This window comes from Camelus bactrianus, chromosome 15, assembly GCF_048773025.1.
Source record: "Camelus bactrianus isolate YW-2024 breed Bactrian camel chromosome 15, ASM4877302v1, whole genome shotgun sequence".
Classification (NCBI taxonomy): Eukaryota; Metazoa; Chordata; class Mammalia; order Artiodactyla; family Camelidae; genus Camelus; species Camelus bactrianus.
The window spans coordinates 53722211-53748929 of NC_133553.1; the positions used below are offsets into that span (position 1 = coordinate 53722211).

Here is a 26719-nt window from a genome sequence, read left to right on the forward strand (position 1 = left end):
ATCCAACAACTGAAGCAAATGTTTATTGACCACTTACTGTGGACCAGGGATTTACCGGCCTGAGGGGAGGCTGCCAAGCTAAATGCCCATGCTCTCTCCCAGTGCCGGGAACTTGCTGAGCGAACACTTGGTGTTCAGGCTGCTGCCCCAGCAGAGGTGTGACACTCATGTGGGCAGCCTTCTACTGTGTCCCTCCTTTGCACTCTCTATAGGCTGTTTCTCTAGAAAAGTCATATAATTATGTTAAGTAATTAATACCCAAAGAGGCCTTTGTTTTGGTGTTTTATCTTCATTAACTCTAACAAAATTTAAGTGACCAGTACAGAGCCTTACCCATAGCACACACTCAACAGGAATTTATTATGTTAATTTCAGACACTCTCCCAAAAGGAGAGGTAATTATAATCAAAGCTAACAATTATTATACGGTGAGGGAGTTACATGCATTGTCATGTAATTTTCACAACAACTCTGTTTCTAAATTACCTTATTTTTCTGCCCATTTTAAAGATGAGGAAGTTAAGGTAGAGAGAGGTCAAGTGAATTTTCCAAGGCTGCCCAGATAGTAAGTGGAGGAATTGGGTTTCAGTCTTCTGCTGCTCTTAATCACAGCTCAGTGTAGAGGAAAAGTGACAGCAGAGACCGTTAAATTTTAGGTGGGAGTCTTTTGAGAGAGGGCATGATCAGGAAATGGCTTCTTTGCTGGCCTCAAAGCGTGTTGCATTCCATAATTTTTGTACCCTATGGGTATACTTTGATTCACTGTGAAAAAAAAAAGAAAACATATTTTAAATCTACTAGTGGAGATTATTACTAGAAGGAATTTGTGTGTGTGTGTGAACCCTTTTGAATATGAACATAACTTTCGGGAAAGTAAATGTTTACCATTAAATTGTCTGTTAGGACAGGTCTGGACATTCATGGATGGGGTTTACCTAAGGTGAGGCTCACCCATGGAAGTGACGGTGGCAGGCCCCAGCAAATGGGAATCCCAGGCAGAATTCGAACACTGTCTCCAAGAAACAGTGACTCTCCGTGGCAAGTGGCAGGTATGCTCAGTTGAATTTATGGGCTTTCTTTTTAAAAAGTGTATTGTTATTATTTTTTTTAATTTATTTTGTCGTTTCCTTTTTTATTAAAGTGTAGTTGTCTTACAATATTATGCTAGTTTCAGGTATACAGCATAGTGATTCAATATTTTTATAGGTTATACTTCATTTTAAATTATTATAAAATATTGGGTATATTCCCTGTGTTGTACAATATACCCTTTAGCTTATTTATTTTACACATAGTAGTTTGTACCTCTTAATCCCTACCCCTATTTTACCCCTCCCCACTTCTCTCTTCCCACTGGTAACCACTAGTTTGTTCTCTATATCTGTGAGTCTGTTTCTTGTTTTATTCACTAATATGTTGTATTTTTTAGATTTCCACATACAAGTGACATCATATAGCATTTGTCTTCCTCTGTCTGACTTATTTCATTAGGCATAATACCCTCTAGGTCTATCCATGCTGCTGCAAATGGCAAAATTTCTTTCTTTTTTTATGGCTGAGTAGTATCCCATTGTGTGTGTGTGTTTGTATAAAATCTCACATCTTCTTTACCCATTTATGTGTTGATGGACACTTAGGTTGCTTCCGTATCTTGGCTATTATAAAGAATGATACTATGAACACTGGGGTGCATGTATCTTTTTGAACGAGTGTTTTTGTTTTCTTTGGATATATACCTAGGAGGGGAATTGCTGGATAGTACGGTAGTTTTATTTTTAGTTTTTTGAGGAACCTCAATGGTGGAAAACCTCCATGTTTTCCACAGAGGCTGCACCAATTTACATTCCTACCAACAGGGTACAAGGGTGCCCTTTTCTCCACATCCTTGCCAGCAATTGTTATTTACAGACTTTCTGAAGAGAACCAAAACGTGACTCTTTCTTAATTCTAATCCAACACTGCTAAGTAAGATTATAAAAATAGTGAGTGGATATTCACCTATAACATAATTTCCTGATCTTTTCAAAAATTTTGATGTAGGAAGAACTGTAGTTGTGAAGTGGGTTGATTAGCTTGTTTGCAGCTAGCCCTTTAAAGGACGCAGCTGGTTTAAACCTGTCATGCAGGGAATGAACTGAGACTTTCCTGCCTGAGTCCCCTCCTTCTCAGCACCCTTGGTCTCTGCAACACAGAGTGATTTACTTCAAAAGCATGTATGCAAGTATTGAGGGCAAGGAGGTATTTCAAGATGTACCAAATAATAATATTAATAATAATTGTCTAGTTAATACTAATGTAGACAAAACATCAGGCATACATTTGCCTTCCTTTCCCTTAAATCTCTGCCATTGCTTTTGGTCTTCTTTGTGCCCATCTGACTGATACATTGGCCAATCCCAAAACAGAGATCCAGAAGGTACATTATGACAGTGGAAACCTGAGAGCACACTCAATAAACCCTGCTCCCTGGCCATTTGCTTGGTCCCCAGCCTGAATGAGCAGTAGGCAAGTCCCAGCGAACAAGGGCTGTCCAAGTTATCAGCACTTGTTTCATGGCCTGGGTGGAAAAACAAAAGAGGTGTGGGCAGCCTGTGGGGGAGACAACCCAACGTAGAGCCTATGTTTTAAAACTGGACCGATAAGAACCAGCCAAATGTTATTTTACCTGAATTTATTGCTTAGCAACAAAGACTCTACCTCGGGAGAATGCTGTTCTATGGGTTACCAAGTAACATGTTGTATGGCTGTGACAATTACCAACAGCTGGCCAAGTAATCTACATACCCTTTAACCCCTGCCAGCTGAACAAGGAACTGTGGACAGCTCCCAAACAATAAACACACATCTAATATTTTATTGAAGAGCTGACAGAAGCCACAGCTGTATAGATCCTGCAGCCACATGGATTTAACTATTTTAATTTAGACACCCAGCTCTTCAGGATCTGCTGTGCTCGAAGGGTTGTTGAAACAGAGGAGACACCAGAAACTGTTTCTACCAGAAGGCTACCCTGTAGAGCTTTTGGGGAAAACATTTCTTAAACACAAAGTGCCAAGTTTGCTGGGAATGAAGGCCCCGCAAAGATAGTTTTTTGGAGAAAGGCAATATAAAATCTGGTGCTTCACAATTTCTTGTTGATAAATGCTGAGTTGGCCTGGCTACAGGGTATAACACATACACAATAGATTAGAACCTTCCAGCACTGTTAGATGTGGACAAGTGATTAGCACCATTTTAATACCAGGATAATTGGATTTAGATATCCTAGTTCTAAAGAAACCTATTACAAACCTGGATTACTTACCAAGTATTTCTGCTCTGGAAAAAAAAGCTCAAGATATATTTGTTTGCATACCTTATTCGAATGCATGTCTTTAGGAGTTTTTACTAACATCTGAAAATACTTTCCCCTATCTCTGTGACCCCACCCCTGCCAAATGTCTATTTTCCATTCACAAACAGGTGTGGAAGGTCAATCTGTTACACATTGGAATATCTTGAATAATTTAGAGAAGACCTCACTACAACCCCTCCCCCTCCCATCTCCACAAGACCCACTGTGGGCACTTGAGAGAACCTATTTTTAGGAAATAAAATCATGAAATGGTTAAAACTCATCTTTTAAAAAAAGCACAGAAGAACCTCCACGTCCAGGTCATAAGTGGTCATTTTTAAAAGCTTTGCTTCTGTTTCAGTTGTGATGCTATTGTGAGAGACGTCTTTGGAATCTTCAGAATTAGTCTACAATCACATAATAAAGCCCATCATCTTATTCGATAGTCACATTGCATTTGGGACCAACTGGATAAGCTAGCACCTAGAACAGTATCTGGCACATAATCGCCCTCAGTCCGCATTTGTTGAATGAATGAGTGAATGACTGAAGCTTCATCCATCCATTTTACCCAGAAAGCTCTAAGAGAACCTGGCTACAGAATTTCAAATTCACATCCACTAGATGAAGATTTGCCACTTCGGAATATATTCAAAGGAATGTTCATTCATTCATTCTTTTATTCACTGAACAAATGTTTAAAAGGTGCCATTTTATAGCAGGTTATATTCTAGGTGTTAGGTTATAGCAATGAACTAGACAGAAGTGCTCTGGACTTTCAGTAAGAGGAGACAAAAAATAAGCAGATAAATAATAAAATATCAAGTAATACTATATTCTATGGAAAAAATAAATATAGCAGAGAGGAGAAAGTGAGGGGATGGGAGAATAAGGGTCTCCAGGGAGAAAGCATTTGAGCAAAGAGCTGAATGGATGAGGGAGCAGGATATGTGAAATCTCAGGGAGATCTTTAAGGGGATGGAATGGTGAGAGCAAAGACCCTAAGGAGGGGGAGTTATGTAACTAGTGTAATTTAAAAATCATTAATATAGACAACTTAAAGAATAGCATTTTTGGAGTAATTGCAGAGCCCCTAAATGCATCTACTTTATAGAAGGAAAATATTTACTGTGTGCATAACTTTTCAGGAGGCATTTGCTATAAAAATCTTGTTAATTCACTCCTGACTGCTGTGTATGTTACTGAATAACTTTTCAGTAAGCATTCTGAACCCTTCTCTTATATGATAATCCTGGAGACACCAAGAGTCCTTTGAAGCTGTATAATGTTCACAGAGTACTTAAGATACATGTGTTGTGACATGTGTCCTGCATGATCTGATGTTGGAGTTGTTTGTGGGTTTGTCGTGCCTTCCTGGGTAGAGTGGAAACTCCCTAGGTGCATGGACCCTGTCTTTACCTCTGTATCCTTCTGGGTGCACAATGGGTGCTCAATACATATGTATTTTTAAAGTACATAAATATAATAAAGCACAAAGTATTTAAGCACACAACCAAGCTAAACCCATACACCACTCACAGATTCCCACTCCAGTGTGCCCGCAGCAAGTGACAGCCCCTCACAACCATGCCTTTGGGAGGATTCCATTTCACCCAGAACCAGAATGTTTTTTATAGTTTGTGTCTCTCCTCCGCACATCGTACACCAGGCCAGGAGATGAATTTCTCTGCCTTCCTCTTAGATGTTCTTATGGATTAGATGTCTATTGTGTTTTGCATTGGTCACAGCTAAGAAAAAAGAAAAACTCTGACCCCACTTAGCAGAACAGTACAATAATAGAATTTTGAGGTTTGTTTAAAATAATGTGCTTTAATGTATTAATGACCTTTCTGCTGAAAAAGATCGACTGAAATGGTGGGTGGAGTGCTAAAATTTGATCAGACAGCCCATGTAAATCCCAATGTCATTAGAATTTCACTAAATTTTTCCAGCCCTGTACATTCCAGAGGTACCCACTTTTCTATATGTTCATAAATATACTGGTTATTTTTGGAGATGAAATCTCTTAATGTTTTGAGATGTAATTCAAATATCTGTGTTTTCCATGAGTACACAACTCTATAAGTATTTCCTACCTATTTCATCAAGTTAATAAATCCAATATAAATAATAGCTGCCATTTATTAAACCCGTACTGTTGCCAGCCATTTTACGTATTTCACCTTTAATCCTTGAATCAATTCTGCATGAAAGATGTTGTCAACCCAGTTTTAAAGATGAGAAAACTAAAGCTGAGAAAAGATTAACAATTTACCCAACTAGTGAGTAACAGACTGGGGATTCAAAACTTGTCTGCTGGGCTCTGAAATCGATATTTTTTTTTCCAGTATATTGTTAACATCTTATATTTTTTCTTAGTAAAATAAATTTTTGGAATAAGAATTAATCTGAAGTCGCTGACCTAAAACAAATAATTCCTTGAACTTTCCACATTTATTCAGCAAAACATTCATTAAGAACCTATTCTTGCTTATGTCCTGAGCTAGCTGTTGATGAAACAGCATTCATAGGCTAGAACACTTCTCTAAGAGAAATTGCAAGTGTAGCTGGGAGGTTGGAGACGTATACAGCCAATGAAAACACAGGTGGGATGAGGATTATAGCAGGGCTACAGACCCGGGGCTAAAAGACACGGGGGGAGAAAGAATCTTGTTGGGACATGGCAGTTGAGGAAGGCTCACTGTTTCGTCCATGCCTCGAGGGATGAGGAGCATCCACTAGGCAGATAAAGCCTGAAAGGATATTCTAGTCAACATGACCACAAGAATGGCACAGTAGGTGAGTGTGGGTGGGGTCTTCAGGGAAGTGTCTGTCACTTACTGAGGCTGGAGGGTAGCAGTGAGTGCGTAGGGCAGTAGTGGGATTGAAATTTGGGGCATGTCAACAAAAATGACCTGAGAATTCAACCTAAATTGAATACTTGGTACTTAGTTGCCAATACTTTTGGCTTTTCTTCTTTTGGTCTTTTACTTTATTTCTTTCCTGATTGTTAGAATTATGCATGTTTGTAATGGAAAGTTTGGAAAGTACAAACTAGTATAATAAATCAGAAAAACAGAAAGTCACCCCTGCCTAGTACTACTGGAATAACCATGCTTTTTTTTTTTTTAATTCACATACTGGAGAGAATTTTGACTATAAAAATTTGTAGTAGGCTTTTCTTGCTTAACTTATTATGAAGCTCCATGTTAACATCACAGTCTCATCAACTGTGTAGTAGATGTGTGTTTGGTGCCTGCCTATCCCATGTCCCTGTCTTTGGAGTTACCTTGTACCTAGACCTGCTGAGAAACAGGTAGCCCTCACCAGTTCCATGTCAGGGGGACATCCTTTTGCCCATAACTGGCTGAACTATGTATAGATACCTGACCAAATTCGGCCTATTATATCTTCTTCCCAGAAGTTTGGGACAAAGGTGCTGAAAGACTGAGTCAGTACATTGGTGCTGGGTTCTGAAGGCAGATTTGGCATCAAAGCCAGTTAAGGCCACATGAAGACTAAGTAATAGAGGAGAAGTGGGCATAGTTCCCTTCAGAAAAGAGAGTAGAGGAGGCCTGTGGAGGGCCAGAGAAAGACCACATGGATAGAGAGAGCTGGAACTAGAGAGAAGAGCTGCTTAATCATTTTTCCATTCCTATGAGGTCCAGCTGTACTCCCTGTAATTCATTTCAGTTAGATTGCCTGTAAGTTTTTCACAGGAAGTCATTTGAATGGATACCCAATCCTTTCAAGCAAAACTTTCCTAACTACAGCAATTTATTTAATTTTTTTAAACCCTAAAGTTTTCCTTTTTTTAAAAACAATTTTTGCTTTCTGTGTTTTAAAATATATAAATGTTTTAAATTTTTTGATAGTTATATCTTTGATCTTTTCCTTTGTAATTACTTCCATTGCATTTACACTTAAATAGTCTTTCCCTAATTAGAAATCAGGTAAAATTTACTTTTTATTTTTTAGGTTTGAAAAAAATGATAAAACTCTTCACATTTAAATCTAATTCATATAGAATTTATTTTGGTGTGTGTGTGAGATAAGGGTATAATTGAAACTTTTTTTTAAAATGCAAATAGTTAATTAGTTATCCCAGAATCATCCTCCTCTTTCCCACTGATTTGTGATATCCTCTTGATCATATGTTAAGTTTATGCATATTTCACTTAGGTCTGGTACTAGGCTATCTATTCTATTTATTAAAAAAAAATATTCTAGTCTATGGACAGTAATGATCCCTAGAGGAATCAACTGGATTTAGAGAAGGGTGGTGTTAAGTTAGAGGACTTAGTTTACAAAGTCATTTGATTCCTATGACTTTACAGTCTGAGACTCTGAGTGACAAGTTGATGTTTATTGGAGTACTTCTGTCTTCTTTCTGGGGCAACTTGGTTAACCCTGACAATTTTGGTAATTTCTGAAGACTCAGTATAGGTTTTATATTACAGAATTTCAACTTATGAAGTTGTGTTTTATTTTAGAAAACACAGAAATATCCAGAGTTTTACAATGTGCTAGATTTTAGCACCTGTTAGAGGTGACAAGAACGTACTGTCATTTTTCTCTTTTTGCTTCCATGGTGAACATGTTAATTAATTAGAGTCTGCCTTGTCACTGAACTTGGATACAACCTCAGAATCCTTAACACAGTGCTTTAAGCAACGTTTACCAATCGGTATTGGCTGGTAAAATGTAATCTATTTTGGATTAATTCTAGAAAACAATATAAATGCCTAGATTAAAGGCAAAATAGAGGAGCTATATTATGGAAATGGCTGGTGTAGAGTTAGGACAGCATTCTTAAAAAATTTTAACTACAGTCAATAATAATTAAGACATTTTACATTTCACATTTAACTGTATAAAAAGGATGACATTTGGACAAAAAGACTGATGTATTTTAGAAAAAAGATACTTTATGCTAATTCTGCAATATTGGAATGAAAATAGGTTAGCATTTTTAGAAATCCTTATTCAGAAATTAAACACTCTAGTGTTTAATATTCTCAGAGACTGGTATAATCAGATGGAACAGTTTTGTCCCAACCTCTTTGTGGTTTATCTGAAGTGAAAAACCCAAATTTTTATTTCCCTGAACTTAAGTACCTACTCAAGGTTTAGAATAAACCACAGTAGAAATTTGCCAATATGTAGGGGTAAGTTTGTACCATCATCAATTTTCAGGTCAGGCAATATTAATTAAGTTTGTTATAGATTTACAGGTTCAAGGATTACTTCTTCTTATACCTAATCATTATTTAGCTAAAAAAAAAAAAAAAACAACAACCAATTCTGGGCCAACTTACTTCAACTTTTTAGTTTGAAACCCTACAATAGGTTTGTATTACTCAAAAATATGTTTTTTTAAACCATGACAAACTTGAATGTCTCATCTTTTAAGAATTTTGTCTTTGCAGCTACAATTTCCATTTTGTTCTTCTGTCAGTATTATATCCTTTGTTCAATCAAATAAGATGAAGTGATGCTAAGAATTGCTCAACTGAGCAAAGGGAAGTGATGCTAGGGATATGTTAAACTAAAAGGTCATATGGCAACCTTGCATCTCCCAAATTAGATTGAACAGGGTTAAATTTTATCCTCTGGTTATTTAGCATTTGGCTTTGGCATTTAAAGTAGGCAGAGGAAATATTTCTAGTATTTAATAACCGTTGTTTCAATCCTTGTCATTAGGATCCAGAAGTTTCTAAGATTGCAAGGGCTCCAGAAGTGTAATCAATACCCTCTGCTAGAGCTCAAAGTTGGAATGTCTTATTGTCAGGCTTTCAGTCCTGGCAGCCTTTTCTTTTCTGGTCGTTCAAAAGTGAGGCATCCCTGGGCTTACCCAGCACACCTTACCAGAGAGACCTACTGAGAAATTTATGATACTTGGTTGTAAGATAAGATGACATTCATAGAAAACTGGTGATTCTGGCATGAAAAACAAGCAGACAATTGGAGGTAGTTCAGAACTACACGCTTCTACTGTCCAGAAGGTAATATATTTCAGGTTTGGAGAGTCTCACTGAGGTGGCTACTGACCTTAGTGTTAAAGACCATGGAAATTTAACCTGCTGTCAAGTTTTGATCATTGTATAGAATCATTGCCTCATTGGTTGGGGATCAGAACATTGAGAAGGCAGAAAACTTGGGATATATTTCAGCATACTAATGAGAATCTTCAAAGTACATGCTCATAGAAATAAAAATTCAATAAAAGGTAAGGATACCAAATGAAAAGTGTATCTCTTTAGATTATTCATAGCCTTACTCCTCAAAGACTACCACCCATGATACTTTCTGGTTTTAAAGTCCTTCCAATGGTTATCACTATAACTCTAAATATCTATTGTATAGATTTAAATATCTATTTCTTGGCTTATAAGTTCAAGCAACTCTTTTACCTCCTTACTTTGAAAAATGACTATTTCAGTTCACATCTGTCAGCCCTCTTCCTTTTTCCCTGTACCTTCCCCCATTTTTTTTTTGTCCCTCTATTTGTTATAATAGTGAATAATATGTTTGGATTTTATTTCTTGTTCTGTCAACTTTAGATATATTCGGTAACTACCCATGGTGTAAGATGTGGTGGAGTTGACCACCCCTTACACTTTCTCTTATCTCTCCTCCCCACCTCCAACACCTACGGCTGGCCAGTTCTACCATTATTTTTACATTGTCAAGATTTAAAGCATTTTTATTCTGAATGATACATTAAGTCTTCCATGCTTTGTCTATATATTAATTCTGAGAAACAAATAGAAGTAAAAATCATTTACAATATTATGATATTACTCAACATTATTCATTGAAGAATCAGAGTGTGACTATAGTCAAGATAAAATTTATGCTCTTAAACCAAGTCTGCTTGAAGTAAAATACTTCAAGTTCCAAGCTCAAGATTCTCTTTTCTTAAACTCCATAAATTTCTTATAATCATGCTTTATATTTTTACCATGAATTTTTGTACAGCATTTTATTTTTCTTGGAAAAGTAAAGGAAAAAGTACTTTCCATTACTTTTTCTTGTTGACATCAGAAACATAAGCCTTCTTCATTATGCACCACTCAAAAGCCAGGCCACAGATTCTTCAGTTAGCTGCAGCAGTGTCTGCTCCCCTCTGGGTCTCCAATGCCAGGGGTCTTTCCACAGAGTAACAGCTCCCATCTTTATTGTAGCTTCTCTTGTGCCTTCTCTTCTACTCTGAGTAGTGCCTTTGTCTCTTCTCTGTTTTATCCATTAGTGTAATTTCACATACCATTCATCTTCAGGATGATGATGAGCAGAATTATATTTGCTCTCTGGTTGACAGTTTTACAATTTAAAATTTTAAACATATATTATTTTCATCTAATTATCCAAGAAACATTTATTGACTACTTACAATCATTTTTTAGAACAAGGCATTGTGGACAATATAGAGATGAATCAAACACATAGCATTCCTCTTTAAGTAGAATAATAAGAGATCTAGCTCTGTAAATAATTATAAAATATAAAGCAGAAAGTGATATCATAAGAGAGATGCAGGCAGGTAATAATTTCCCATATAACCTGAATCCTTTTTCTTTTTTTTTTTGAAGGGGAAGATAGTGTTGATGAATTTGAATGGAATGAGAAAAAAAATTGGATTTGAGTCAGAAGACTTGGGTTATGTCCTGGTTCTTACACTTGCTAAGTATATGGCCTTGGACAGGCTACCTAACCTTTTTCACCCAGGTTTTGCTGTCTCTAAAGTGGGGACAATAATACTTTTCCTGCTTATAGCACCTAGTTTTTGGGAGGCTCATAAGAGACAATAGGTACAGTTTTTTATAAACAGTTTATGCAAAACAGGCATTATTTCTTTCAGAGCATAGTCATATATTTTATTCTTTGAAACAAGGGATTAATTTCTCTTCCTCTAATTCCAGTGAGGTGTACCTTGGGCCAGTCCTAGGAATAGTGACATGGATTCCGTTTAATTATTAATAGGTAACACCAAAAGTAGCAAAGAGCCTCTCTGTGATGCCTCCATCCATTGTTGCTCTCTCACTGGCCTGGTTAGAGCCAGCCATTTTGACTGTGGTGCCTACTGCCTTGGAAGCCCATGCTGTGAGGCAGTTTGCCCAGAGCTCAGCTTTCCCACAGACCCTGACCTTTGTCTTTTTTGTTTTCCTTTGTTCTTTCCTCATGCCCCATTGTTTGCTGAGGGTAGCTGATACAGCAGATTTTAAGTGGGCTAAAGTAGGAGAAAGAGGCATCTGAAGCTGCAGTTCTCAGTCCTCACTGCACATTAGAATCACCTGAAGAGACTGGACAACACATTGATGGCCAAGCCCATCCCAGAGATTCTGATTTATTAGTCTGAGGTGGGCTAGATTATATATTAGTTAACAAAATCTTCTCAAGTGGTTCTAATGCACAGACACTATTGAGAACCACCAGTACATTGGTGCTCTGATTTTGGAGTCCAGCAGGATCGCCTCGGAAATCATGGGGAAATGTAGGCTCTGGGACTTCCCTCCAGAGATGCTGACTCAGGAGATGTGATGGGACCCACGCATTTACATTTAAATGCATCTGACTAATTCTGAAGCAGATGATCTGGTGACTACCCTATGAAAAACAATGTTTTTAATAGTATCTTAAAAACAGCTAGTATCAATATGGTATCAGCCACTTGGTGACGACTTCATCACATGGATTACAGAGGCTATCAGAGACACACAGTTTTCAATACTCGGATACTTATTTTTTTGTTCATTCATTCAAGACAGTTTCTGCAACACCTCTTGGTTCAAGGCATTGTGTTGGGGCTTCAGAGGATACGGAGGATGAATCAAACATAGGTGCTATTCACTAAGAACCTACAGGCAGATGGGGCTGCACATAAAACTGAAATTCATAGCTTACATGAAAGTTTACTTCTAAAGTTGGTTTATAATGTGAAAATGGTAACAAGTCAAATCCCTAAGGAGGTCAAAACTTTGGAGACCAACACGCTATCTTCAAAACACCCAGCATAGGCCATTTTCCTCCATCTTTAGGACAGACAGAATACTACTTCTGCAGTTGAGTCTCACATGCAGCTGGCTTGCATTTGGAGATCATGTCTGAAAAAGATATGTGTTTAAATACTGGAATCCTAGTCAGTGCACAGGACATGGCAGACTCAAGGCTCCTAGCTCATGCTCACTTAAGGATGTTCTCTTTGTGTAGGATCAAGTTGGGGATAGGGCTGGGGTAGGGGGGGTTCCCTGCATTATTTAAATAGGATTCCCTTCTTGCTCATACTGTCATTCTCTTCATCTTTTATCTGTTTATCTAAATTTTCTTAAGGTCAGTGGATGCTTGAAATATAAGATCCTATTGTTTAATTGTGAAAGTTGATTAAGGTGTGAAGACACAGGCAGCCCCATATGAAATGAGAGAAATTTTAGCCATCTTCAAAGTAACTGTGTAAAAATTCCCAGAAAGAAAATTTACGAGACTTTATTAATGTCTTTTTATGAGGAATAAGGTAAAAATCCAAGAGTAAGTTTGTTTTGAGACATTAACTGGAGAAGTAAAAAAATATACCAAAAAATTCACAAAAGGTAAAGAAAGGGTAAAGACATTAATGTATGAATGAAAGATCAATGCACGTCTCTCCAAGAGCTCTGAAATGAAAACAAAAAATAGAATAATTGTGTTTCACCATAGCCTTGCTTAGACCATCGTGAACATACTGCAATGAACCAGACCCACAGAGGCCATTGCATTATGGCCAAGCAGGGAATTGGCAGGGCTGATCATCTTCCAGTTCCAGTCCAATCAGGACATGGTAGCCACTGGCATGGTCTCCAAACGTGATAAGTTTCTTTGTTACTTTTGCATTCTGTGTACATTGTGGGGCCCTTAAACACACACAAACTACGTCCATCCAAACAGAGCAGTCTTCCTAGGAACATTTGGCAAAGCCAAATCAGTCTTTATCTGATACTGGCTCCATGCCCAAGAACACCGGGAGTCTCCATGGCCTTATATGCCTGTATGATTCCACCTGAGACTAAGAGCGTTCAAGAAAAAAAAGAGTCTCACTTCAGAAAAGGGGAAGAAGCTGATTTTCCTACTTACCTTGTTGACTTTGGGGCTTCAATCATTTTATGTTAAATTTTGGTGACTCATACACTGGCCACCTCTAACGTTTCCGTGCCTCTGATGAGAGGATAAACAGAAGCCCACAAAACATATGTCTACACACATCAAATTTCTAAATCAAGCTAATAAGCTGCTAACTGAAATATGTTCTTTTTTTCTACTTTGACAACTATACCTCCATAATGACAAAAAACAATATGAGTGAGGGCTTTTTTTTAATAAAATAGAATGCTGGCAAAATGTTAAAGATGACTACATTTAATTATTATTGTGCATAACTTAGTATTCTGTTGATGGATCAGTGATGTTTGAATGAGTATTTAAATACACGCATATTTTATCAATTATTATATATATGTATATATTCTGTAAGATATATTTTCTCTTTAACAAAATCCCTAATTGTGTTGTTATACTTAATATTTTTATAGTTTAAGTGCTGTTTATAGAAATGAGCTAAAGGATTAAAAATAAAGTGCACTTGTACATGTACAATAAATGGTATACAATTTGATTATATTTTAGAGTAAATATAAAAAGCAAAAAACTAAAATTATCATGTTTTAAAAGTTACATTTATTCTAAAATATTCAAGATTTATCAAAAGTAAGGGGTAAAATACAAATTGTAATTAATGAATCTAACAATTTTAAAATAAAGCTGGCGTTTTAAATTTATTTTTAAAATTTGACTATTTTTATGAATGTAAAACTATTCACATTTCCAATTTAGACAGTTCATCTGATTGCCAACATAGAGAATTTTTATTATTCTTAACACATATTATATCTAGATCTATAAAAAGATAAATTTAAGAGTAGTATGAATTACTTAACATTGTAAAATATTCAACCTCTATCTGCAAATATTGCAAATATAGTGCTAATTGTGAGTACCTCTAGAGTCACAAATTGGTACCCGAGAGGAAGCAAGAACTCAGTTATATGAAAACATACCCCATTCATTCTGAGAGGGAAGGTTTGATAAGGGAATTAATTTGCCCTTTCTCTTGCCTAAGTGCTTTTGCTTCTCCAATCCTCCACTGCTCTGAAGCAGTGTCCACTTTGACCTTTGCAGTTAGTACAATCTATAAACCTTCACAGCATTCAGTCACAGTTGCTTTTTGTTTTGAGGACATAGGACAAGACATATGGAGAAGCCTAAAGGATGTTAGTCATGAGACAGAAGGTTTAGGGTTCTGGGTGCCAGTACTGAATGTCAAATCCTGAGTTGTGACAGAGGTCTTCATATGTTTCTGATACATTTAGTAGATGAGTGTGTGTGCGTGTGTGTATGTGATATACTAGACCCTCTAAAGAGTTCTTACAGGGAGATATCACAGACAATGAGCATCCTGAGAGCAAGGAGGAATTCTCTTTCATTCATCTTTGCAGCCACAGTACTCAGCTCCTTGCCTGGCATTTAGTACATGCTCAGTGAAAGTTTGGTGGGATAGTGGGTGAAGCATCACCTGGTGAAAGCTTTAGGAAGTGTTGGTTTCCTCCCCTTTTTGGTAAGGTCATCAGCTATTCCCAATTCTAGGTCCACCTCAGGGACAATTCTGATCAGGGCAGGCCCAAAGTTCTATTCTGGAGTTCAGTTACAGCAGAAGATCTGACCTGGGAACAGCCCATCTTGACCCTAAGTTATAAATCTGAAACTGTCCTAAAGGGCCTCCTTATATCTCCTTAGCTGCATATCATGTGGATTTCCATCATTTCTTCTTTTTCTTATTCCTTGTACTAAGACAGCTTTTTGGTTTTCATGCATTTGGGAAGGAAAAAGTAGCAGAGCAGTTGGTGGAGGTTAGCTCCCTCTTTCTGAATGCAACTCAACTGCCAGAGCCTGCCCCAAACCTCTTCACGAGCCTTTCAAGAAATGAAACTTTAACAAGCAGAATCCAGATCATGGATTGTTAAACCAAGTACTGGGCAGGAAGCAGGGAGACTTGGATTCTATTTTCCCTCTGACATTCAGTAGCTGTATGACTTTGATTTAACTTCTTAGAACTTTAGATTCCTCACCATGAAAGTAAGGCAATTGTACTAGATCTTCAAGGTCATAAATGTTCAAAACTTATGTGGTTTTATTTTAAAAAATTAATTGAGCAAAATAATTGCCAGATTTTGCCTATAATAATGAAAAAAGGCAAGGACCTTTTAGGACTGTTAATCAGGCAGACAGATTGAATAGATACTTCTAATGCTTATATGGCTTGCAGGATCTGTTTAAATGTTTTTTTTTTTTTAATTGACTTATTAAGAGCAAAGAAAATCTACCTGAAAATCATTTATTTGCCACCATCCATCCATGTGAGGTATTAAGTCTTCAAAGGTGAAGAAGCCAGAATGCCTGCTCTCAAGAAGCATGCAGACAAATAATTTTAGTAGAAAGTGATCATTGGTATCATGAGAGTTTTTCAGTGTGGAGGAAGGCACGAAGAGCAAAGGGGTTCCTGCTGTGGGAAAGGGGTGAGAGTGTCAGGAAGGCCCCCAGGTGAGGATAACCTTGAGGGGAGAAGTAGGATCACTTTCATCTGTAAGCTTCCCAGTAGTGCAAGAGCTATTTGGGTAGTAGCTTTTGATGAGTCTACTCTTTCTGGCAAACCAACATGACCCCAGTGATTGGAGTTACTACAAAGGATGAGCCAGTGAGCATCAGACTTTGCTGTTGACATTTGGCTCATGTGCTTTCCTATGATAGCAGATGGTTCAAGTTTCAGATGGTGCATATTTTCCTGCAGTGGGCCCAGGGGAGAGCAGACTGTTGAGCAGAGCCTTAGAGATGGATTTACGGGCAAATTGCTCAAGCTCTTAGATTACTTGTCTCATTAGCAGTGGCGGGAATGGCTAGGGGTAGAGGAAGGAAGAGGCCAGAGTCACTTGATACGCAAATGATTTCACATTCATAGACTCAGGGCTTTGAGAGCAAAAAAATTCCTAAACCGGCTCATGAATCATATCAGCCAGGGAACTCACTGCTAAGTCTGCATATAGCAAGTTCTCAAGAAATACTTTCTGCATCAGTAAATAGTTACTAAATACTCATTATGTAATAGGCACTATTATAGGCACTTAAAAAATATTTGTGGACTAAAATAATTTAGTATAACTAATAAAATGCCAGAGAACAACCAAATAACCTATGTGAGCATTTGGTTGACATAAAATAGGAATGAAATATTGATTAACTTCTAACCACATTTTAAACAAATGCATCCTTCCCTGAATACATAGCTTGCCAACGCCATCCAAGGGAACAATAACTTTTGTCTTTGTAAAATGTTTTCTTGTTAAGTAAAAGAGGAAATGAGAGATTTGTTTGTCTTTGTATTTACACTGGGTACTCTTCTAGTGATTTATCTCCACCATTTTTCTCATGTATCAGATACACATATTTAAGATCACCTGTTCAATACTGCAGCACAGAACACCAAAAGTTAACATTCCAAATGGATTAAAGTTAATAGAACCTCCTCTCAATATTTATTCTGTGTGTGTGTCAGTGGGTGGAGTATGAACCAGGTACATTTGAATCATTTCAGCACTATAAGGAGGCAAAAAACAAATAGGAAATTTTTTTTTAAATTATATTTGGGAGATTAGGAAAGGAAGAAAAAAGAAATAAAGAGCTCTGAAACACTGTTCATTTCATACTCTTTTATTATAAAGATATAGTATTCTCAGAATATGACATTTGAAAACTTCAGTTTTTATTATGAACATTCTACTTCTTTAAAATTTTATTTTATTGAGTTATAGTCAGTTTACAATGTTGTGTCAATTTCCAATGGAGAGCACAATTTTTCAGTCATACATGAACATACATATATATTCATTGTCACATTCTTTTTCACCATGAGCTACCACAAGATCTTGTATATATTTCTCTGTACTATACAGTATAAACTTGTTTATCTATTCTATATATACCTGTCAGTATCTACAAATTTCAAACTCCAGTCTGCCCCTTCCCACCCCTCTCCCCCCGGCAACCACAATTTTGTATTCTATGTCTATGAGTCTGTTTCTGTTTTATATTTAAGTTCATTTGTCTTCTTTTTCTTTCCTTTTTTTTTTTTAGATTCCACATATGAATGATCTCATATGGTATTTTTCTTTCTCTTTCTGGCTTGCTTCACTTAGAATGACATTCTCCAGGGACATCCATGTTGCTGCAAATGGCATTATATTGTCATTTTTATGGCTGAATAATATTCCATTGTATAAATATACCACAACTTCTTTATCCAGTCATCTGTCGATGGACATTTAAGCTGTTTCCATGTCCTGACTATTGTAAATATTGCTGCTATGAACATCGGGGTGCAGGTGTTTCTTGAAGTAGGGTTCCTTCTGGATATATGCCCAGGAATGAGATTACTGGGTCATACTGTAAGTCTATTCCTAGTCTTCTGAGGAATCTCCATACTGTTTTCCACAATGGCTACACCAAACTGCATTCCCACCAGCAGGAGCACTCTACTTTTTGATCACAGGAGAACAGAGTTCATCAGCCCTAGTCTTTAGGCACTTAATGTATAATTGGCATTTGAAAGTCACATCCAGTAAAGGTAGAAAAGTCCCATTTGTTGTGTCAGAGAAAATGATCTCTTCAGATATCAGCCTGACCCAAACATCACAATTATGTGTCCAAATTCTCCAGATCAATCCGAACTCTTCCTTTTAGACCAGCCATTTTTCTTTTAAAGAATTCATCAAAAGCCACCACCCCAATAGCTCTTGCACTACTAGGGAGCTTACAGATGAAAGTGATCCTACTTCTCCCCTCAAGGTTCTCCTCACCTGGGGGGCTTCCTGACACTCTCACCCTCTTTTCCTCAACAGGAACTCCTTGTGCTTTGTGCCTTCCTCCACAATTTGAAAAACTCTCGTGACACCAATGATCACTTTCTACTAAAATTATTTGTCTGCATGCTTCTTGAGAGCAGGCATTCTGGCTTCTTCACTGTTGAAGCCTTAACACCTCACATGGATGGTGATGAATAAATGGTTTTCATGTAGATTTTCTCTGCTCTTAATAAGTCTGAAAATGACCAAAGCAATTCTCAAAACATATTGGAAAAAGGTAACAGTTACCTAGAAATTGAGAAATAGAGGAAAAGAAACCTATTTCACTCCTAGCAGTCTCAACCAACTCATGATTATCTGGAGAAGGAAAAAAGTTACATTGGAAGGGAGTTTTTAGCAGCTAGGCTTATCTTCAGCTCAATTTACTGGTGATGCTAACTCAGTACGTTGAGCTTAAGGGCTACATTTGGACCCAAATTTCCTTGCTGAAGGCTCATGGCTTTCTTTGAACTTTGTCTTATCATTCCTCACCTTCCAGAATTTGAATTTACCCCATCTTCTCTGAGTTCTGTTTTTATCATCTTTTGGGCACCAAAGCAGAGTCTCAAAGTTTACGGGTGTTTGTGGGCATGAGACAGTGTGCTAGCCAAAAGATTCAGTCACCAGTTAGAAACAAGGTAGGGAAAGGTAGAGGGAAGAAAATGACAGTAAGTAAAACTGATCAGATTCTTAAATACTCAATGTTTGGAAGAATAAGTGAGCTTCTTAAATTGTGTGATTTAAATTAATTGTGTCATGGTGATAGAGGTGCTAAAATCAAGGTATTCATTCACCTGGGATCCGACTAGAAGTTAAATAATGGGTATTTACTTTCTTAAAAGAATTTATATCATAGTCATTCTAACCTAATCTAAGTTGTTTTTTTTAAATCTTCAAAAGCTGTGATGTGAGACTTGATATTATAGTTTTGTGGCCTATTCTTTTGTATATAAGAAAACCTGTAATGGGGAAATAAAAACCTGTTCCCCGTGCCCTGTGCCCTGAGTATTTCTCACTTGTAGGTTCCAGCGTCCCCCAGGGAGTAGACGTACATAGTCTGGGATGGGAAAGAGGACTCTTAACTGGTGGTGTCAACTAAGCTTGAGGAGAAAAAGGCAGATGCTTGAAAAAATGCTCTAAAGCAGTGCTCTCAAACTTTAGTGAGCCTCAGATCCACTCGGATGGCTCCTTAAAATACGTATCACAGGGGCCATATCCAAGAATTTCTGGTTCAGTGGGTCTGAGATGAGACCCAGGAATTTGCATTTCTAACAAGTTCCCAGGAGAAACTGAGCTGCTGGCCAGGGAAGTCATTGAGAATTGCTCTGAAATGTAGGAGGATTTGAAAAAGAGAAAGAGGAGGAGTGGGGCTGTCTTTAACAACACAGGAGCAAGGTCGATAGGTTTTTCATGCCAGCACTTTAATACCAATAAAATGTCCCTATTTTTCTATTTTTTAGTGCTTTGTCTTAAGATACAGATGGTTCCCATTTTTAATTTTTATTTTTTATTGAAGTGTAATCAATATACAATGTTAGTTTCAGGTGTACAGCAAAGTGGTTCAGTTATACATATACATACATACATATGTATTTTTTCAGTTTTTTTTCCATTATGGCTCATTACATAAAATTGAATATAGTTCCCTGTGCTATACAGTAGGTCCTTGTTGTTTATCTATTTTATGTATAGTAATGTATATCTGTTAATCCCAAACTCCTAACCCATCTCTCCCCTTCCCCTTTCCCCACTGGGTAACCACAGTTTGTTTTCTATGTCCATGAGTCTATTTTTGGTTTTTAAATAAAATTTATATCTTTCTTTTTATATTCCTCATATAAGTGACATCATAGTATATTTGTCTTTCTCTGTCTGACTTATTTCACTTAATATGATAATCTCTAGGTCCATCCATGTTGCTGCAAATGGCATTTCATTCTTTTTTATGGCTGGGTAATATTCCATTGTATTTCTATACCACATCTTCTTTATCCAGTCATCTATCAATGGACATTTAAGTCTTTTCAATGTCTTGGCTATTGTAAAGAGTGCTGCTTTGAAAAGTGGGATGCATGTGTCTTTTTGAATTACAGTTTTCTCCAGATACATGCCCAGGAATGGAATTGCTAAGTCTATGCTTAGTTTTTTACATAACCTCCATACTGTCCTCCATAGTGGCTACACCAATTTACACTCCTACCAACAGTGTAGGGAGGATTCCCTTTTCTCCACACCCCCCCCCCAGCATTTATTATCCATAGACTTTTTTAGTGATGGCCATTCTGACTGGTATGAGGTGACACCTCATTGTAGTTTCAATTTGTATTTCTCTAATAATTAGCAATTATTAGCATCTTTTGAGCATCTTTTCATTTGCCTGTTGGCCATCTGGATGTATTCTTTGGAGAAATGTCTATTTAGGTCTTCTGCCCATTTTTTTGACTGGGTTGCTTTTTTTTTTTTATATTAAGCTGTATGAGCTATATGTATATTTTGGAAATTAGTTCCTTTTGAATATCAGGTACACTGTGTCTCCTTGACATTCCTTTTCTAGGGAAAGTTGAGTCTATTTGCTCTCAGGCTACCTGTGCTCTTAAGTCCACAGGATATCATCAAGAGGTAACCACTAATGACTTGGACCCTGCAAAACTAAGGACACTTGTACTCAACAAGGGGTCAGGAAGATGAACAGTCCATATTTGAATGTCCTTATGCCATTAGTAAAACATGCATTTTGTTCAAAATTTTGCCTAATTATTGTCCTCTCTTTTGAACTCTGAGGCATTTGGATGGAATACTGTCCTCAGAGAAGAAGGTCCAGGGCAAGTCAGAAGTAAGAGGTTTCACTTCACAGGGCTGGGAAATTTAGAGAGCTTCTTTTTTGATTCTTTTTTGTGTTTCTTCAGGTTCTCTGCTTTGTTTGATAAATGAACTTAGAGCTGATGGCTTTATATTTTTGAAAGACTGTGGTACTAGAAAATCCTCTTTAGAGGGAGCAGATCTGGCTTGAAATCCTTACTCTCCTACTCACTAATCTAGTGACCTTGGGGCAATCCCTGACTGTGGTCTGTAAAGCAGGGACCGTAGTTATGCCACTTTTTAACTCTATTGTCATGAGGGTCAAGGAAGATACGGGTGTGAAGTCCCAAGTTACACAAATATTTTACTGAAACGGCTGTCATACAGCTGCTTTGTACCTTTGTCCCTCCCTGAATTCTCTTTTCTTTGTATACTAATAAACTTAGGGGATATGTTATCTTATTCTTTGTCCTATTTCCTCCCAATCTTCCCCCTCCTAAGTCTGTGAAAAAGAATAGGAAAATTTAAGGGTTAAAAAAACTAACCAGTATATTTATGCTGTTGGCCTTCATCTGCCAAGGTTGAGCATCTTGGTCCAGACACAAACCAGCTACCCTTACTCTGCACACAGTCCACCTGAAGGCCAGTTGGAAATGTAGCCCCATTGGGAAAGCCACTGTGGTTGTTCAGGGCCCAATCCTCTTCTGTGCTCCCCAGTTCCAACCCAAGTGTCTCCTCAGAGTAATTTACTGAAGTCTTATCATCAGGCAAGAGATATGTGTTCTAGATGAAACAGTAAGCCCGGAAAGAGAACTTCCTCCTCTGAGGCTAAGTGAGGAAGTAGCAGGCAGACATTTCCATTACACCAGGCTGTGCTTCCTTCAATCCACTGAACAAGGGCAGAACAGGAGAGAGCCAGGGCCTGAAGGGGGGAAAGTTAGAGGAGTAGACAGGAAATGGGAAAAAAAAAAGGAAGTGGCTACTGATTTCCTTTTCCAGTAGTAAAAACATTAATGCAAACATACATATATACTATAATATGTGCATATGTAGTATTCAAATAGCTACATAAATCTTCCAGCTGCTTAAGATAAAAATTCTTAAAGACCTACCTAAAATCAGGAAAATCTGAGAAAAATTCTTATCAGATACCCCTGGCCCAGCTCAACTCTTGCTTCTTCTTCTTTTTTTTTTTTTTTTTAATTTAAAGAATTACAGAAAACAGCCAAAATGAAATTATAACAGTCTCTGTTTGCATCACTTAAAATGAACCATTGTTAACATCCTAACATATCTGTTTTCAGTCTTTTTAAAAATAAAAGTAGCTTATCATTATTATTATTATCACTTAAAATTGTAAGTGCTTCTTTGAAATAAAAAGTATTAAATATAATGTTAGTTGAATGTACAGAAGTAACACTAGAGGAGCTATTCAACTTCAAGTACCTATTTCCTCATCTCATATTTCCTAAAAAAGCTGTCTGAAGTTAAGAAAACATGAAAAACATTGATTTTGGATCAATATTTTTAAAGTTACATATTTTAATTTTCAACATTTTAAATTTACTCCCTGCTATGAAAGAATAAGGCCACAGTACTATCACACATTTTCACGTCTTCTCTCTTTGCTCTCAGTTTTTGTATGTTTTATTATTATTTTTACATTGTTTGGGTTTATAACATTGCATTTTACTCTGTAACTTCAATTTACATATGTTTAATAGTCAATATCTAAGTGAGTTGTCTGCTCATCATTAGTCTTTTAAAGAAAGACTCTAATTCTCGATTTCTGAGTTTTTAATTTTGGTTAAAAATAAATTGGTAGGTTTTCATTGTCTAGTTTTTCTCAGACAGCCTCATGGGTAGCCTGCTCCCTTAGTCCTTTCATGGTTCATAATGCTTTTATACCTGGTTACCATTTTGGGTGTAACATGATGGAGTCGAGCTATTTTCACCTCAGAACAATGGTTTCATTGTCTTACAGGATTGACTGATCTAAGGCAGGCTGATTTTAATGCCTCGCAGGTTATTTGCTTTTTCTGTCCAGATACCTGAAATTGTTTTATTCGTGAAATTCAGGTGCTTAACTAGAATTTGACTTGGTGTAGAGTCCTCTACTAAATTTTCTTGGAACACATATTCTTTCCAACTATAGATAATTTAAAAATTTTTCCTTCAATTACGATAAACTTTCTTGTGGTATAATTTTTGAATACTTAACTATTCCATATATTAGGGTTTTTTGAAATATCAGTTGTCGTATGTCTTTTATATCAATTGTCTTTTTTTCCCACTGCTTTAATTTGTCTTTTTATATATATATATGCACCTAATTATCTCAAGCCTTTGTTCTCTGCCAATGACTTAATTATCAGTGGCACTTACTGCTCTTTGCTTTCTAATTTTATTTCTTTAGTGATACTGTTTTGGTTTTCCAATTTGTTTCCATAGGTCTTCAGTTTTCTTTTGCATAACATTCTTGTTTTATCATTTTATCTTTGGCCCAATAGTGAATTGATATTCTCGTTTAGGTGTTCTGTGTCAAGAAGCATTTGTGTGTAAAATTCCTTGAGCCATGTTTCTTCGATGTTTTTTTTGTTTGTTTGTTTTTGTTTTTGTTCTGTAGATGGTATGCTTCCTTCTTCTCAGAGGGCGAAAAAATCTTCTCCCAACTGAACTGAAACAAAAGCCCAGAATTATGCTGAAACATCTGCAATTTGAAATATGATTTCCTAGCCAAAATCTCAGCTAGAAACCAGGAAAGCAAAGATGAACACAAGCATCTACACAGAAAGTTCACACCAGTTCAAGTGTTTCCTTATCATGACTTGTTTTCTATTCCCAATCTGTTCGATTCCCAGGCCTCTTGTAGACTTTGTGTGCTTCTTTGTGGAGTCAGAGAACATTTCTAATTTTAGCTTACTGACTTGCTTAAGCACAAGTACTTCCATAGAGATAGATTAGGAAACTTTCCTGTAACTCACATCTTTGTATGTTAATTAGAAAATGAATACATTAGAAATTTCTAAGTTAAAATTTAAACTGTCACATGCTTGGAGTCTTCCCTATAGAGTAAGCAACTTACCACATCCAACACTACTTCTTTTGGCATCAGAAGCTAAAAAATATCTAACTGGCTAAGGTTACATGTAAAGACATAAATGCAGAGTTAAATCTTTCTAAGGGATACATCAACATATTCATAGGGAAGATGCAAAGACTTAAGGCTTACGTGATATTTAAACTATTCAAGTAATAGCAAAATAATTGGTAAGAAAATTAACCTTGTTTTGAGAACTCAATGCATCACAACACTCAGTGTTTTTATAGTTTCTCCTCAATACTCTCACAGTTAGAAGGAGGCAATCCATTTTGATTACATGTGCTAAATTTTGTGGTGTTTTGAAATGATATAGTCATGGGTTGTTTCAGCAAATATAATCAAATTGTTTCATCTACTTTAGCATGCAAATTCAAGCTCCCTAGTGCAGTTGTTAAAACAGAAAAAAAAAGTTGCTGGTGTGGCATATGCTGATGGCTTTGATTCTCCTTAGGCTGAGAACAGGTAAAGAGTTAGCAAATTTCTGTGATTTTATATGGGAAACATTACAATAGTATGCAAAATGTTTAATGGTATAGTGATTTTTTCTCAAAGTATGTGTTCACCAGAATCTCCTTTAAAAATTACTACCCTCTGGAAATATTTTAAAAACTCAAAATTTAAATTTTGTTACACCTTGCCTAGGAATCAATTCTCTACACATAAGAAGGAGAGACCATCCAACATTCTTTTAGTTGTTAAAATGGGAGAAATGAAAAAGAGAAAAAACTAGATATCATAAGCAATGTTTTTCTTCTCTGATAGCTCAAGATTCATCAAACTTCCCAGTAAGAAGAATCACTGTGGAAATCTGGGCCCTCTGGGGATGTAACCACAGGATAAAAGATTCCCCAGTCTCTTTTCTTGCCCTTTCTTATGTTTATCAAAGTTTGTATTTCCCTTTATTTGATGTCATAACCATAAGCGTATGTAATGCCTAAAATATATTTATTTGCCTCAAAAAGCCAGGAATAGTGGAAGGTATATTTAGCCACCCAAACGACGTGTGTCAATCAGAGTAAAAGAATTTTACAAAGAGGACTGGTCATTTATATTCTCTTTCAAAACCACACCAAGTATTTGCATGAATACCTCCTGAGATGGCCATTTTGCCAAGTGGTACATATAGCAACACTTACAGTGAGCCTTGGGAGAAATGCAGATCCTTCCAGAACAATACAGGGCAATGAGCAGTGCTCCTTAGAATTGAGTGAGAGTGTGTGATTCCACAGGAGACAGCAGTGGCTACTGGGTCTCTGGATTTCTGTCTTCTGGGACTTCCTGGTCAGACCTGGAAATCTGTGGGCCCAGCCTTGGTAGCTGCTCAACAAATATAATAGCACTGGATTGTGTCTCTAGGAGAGGAGATGGGAAGCTCGGCAGGAGGGAGGTGAGCAGATTGACCCTCGAGGATTACAGGGCATCTCTATGCTATGACATCCAAATTCACTTCTGGTCATGTTTATAAGCTCCAGGCTCACATATCCATCTACCTTTATATGTCACATCACACCTTGCAGACATCACAAAATTAATGTGTGTCTGAAACAGGGCACTTAATTCTCTACCCTCTGCTTTGCATCTTCCCTGTCTCATTAATGATACCTTCCTATCTTGACCCAGTTACTCCACAGAGAAACTTAGGAATCATCCTTGATAATTCTTCCCCTCCCCCTACTCTACACATACAATCCATCAGCAAGTCATGTTAATGCTCCTCTAATATGTATATGTGCCTGGAGTCTACTTTTTCCCACTGGTCTTGACCACCGTCATCTCTCATTTAGAATAAGAGAAGAGTTTCCAAATTTACCATCTCTTTTCTTCTCAAACTTAACCCATGTTCCACTTGATGGCAAAGCTAATCTTTCCAAACGTACATCAGATTATGTTACTGCCGTGATTGAAACCTTTAAACAACCTCTCAACAAGTTTAAAATAAAGTTCAAGCTCCTTATGATGGTCCACAAAGTTCTTCATGACCTGTCTCCACCTTATCCCTTCACCCCCACTATTTGCTTGACTCCCCCAAGCTCACGAGGCTGTGGCCACCCTAGTTCTAGTTCAGTGTCTCAGAGTCTCATTCTGAGCTTTTCCCCATCTGAAGACCTCTTCATGTGGACCCCTTCTCTCTAGTAGTCTCCATCTCAGCCTCTTGTTTGTCTTCTTCATTACACTTACTTACACTTCATTATACTGAAATTATTTTATTCATTTGCTTGTTTATTTATTTCTTGTTCTTCCTCACCTATTACCATCTTTGTGGCCCTGCCCTTCACTTAGAGGGAACTCAGTAAATGTTTGTTGAGTGAATGAATAATGTGAAGCAGGCAAGACTGTGGCATAAAGACAGGCTGCAAGTTCTGCAGAGGGAAAAACTTGAGATAAGACACAGGCAGATGCTATACAATTATGAACCAAAAGGAAAAGGAAAATGCCACTTGTTCACCAAGTCCCAAAACACTGGGCTAGGGAGGCTGTCTTTGACATTTCAGGGAGATGAAT

At 37.1% G+C, this 26719-nt stretch overlaps 1 protein-coding gene across 3 annotated transcripts in view; it reads left to right on the forward strand.

Annotated features, from left to right (window-relative positions):
* CCDC85A (coiled-coil domain containing 85A) overlaps positions 1–26719 on the forward strand; it is a 1028435-nt gene that overhangs the window by 339325 nt on the left and 662391 nt on the right. For all 3 annotated transcript variants that reach the window (XR_012498974.1, XR_012498973.1, XR_006723740.2), the window contains exon 5: positions 904–1049. The gene's annotated coding sequence lies outside the window, so the exon portion shown is untranslated. The remainder of the gene's footprint in view (positions 1–903; positions 1050–26719) is intronic.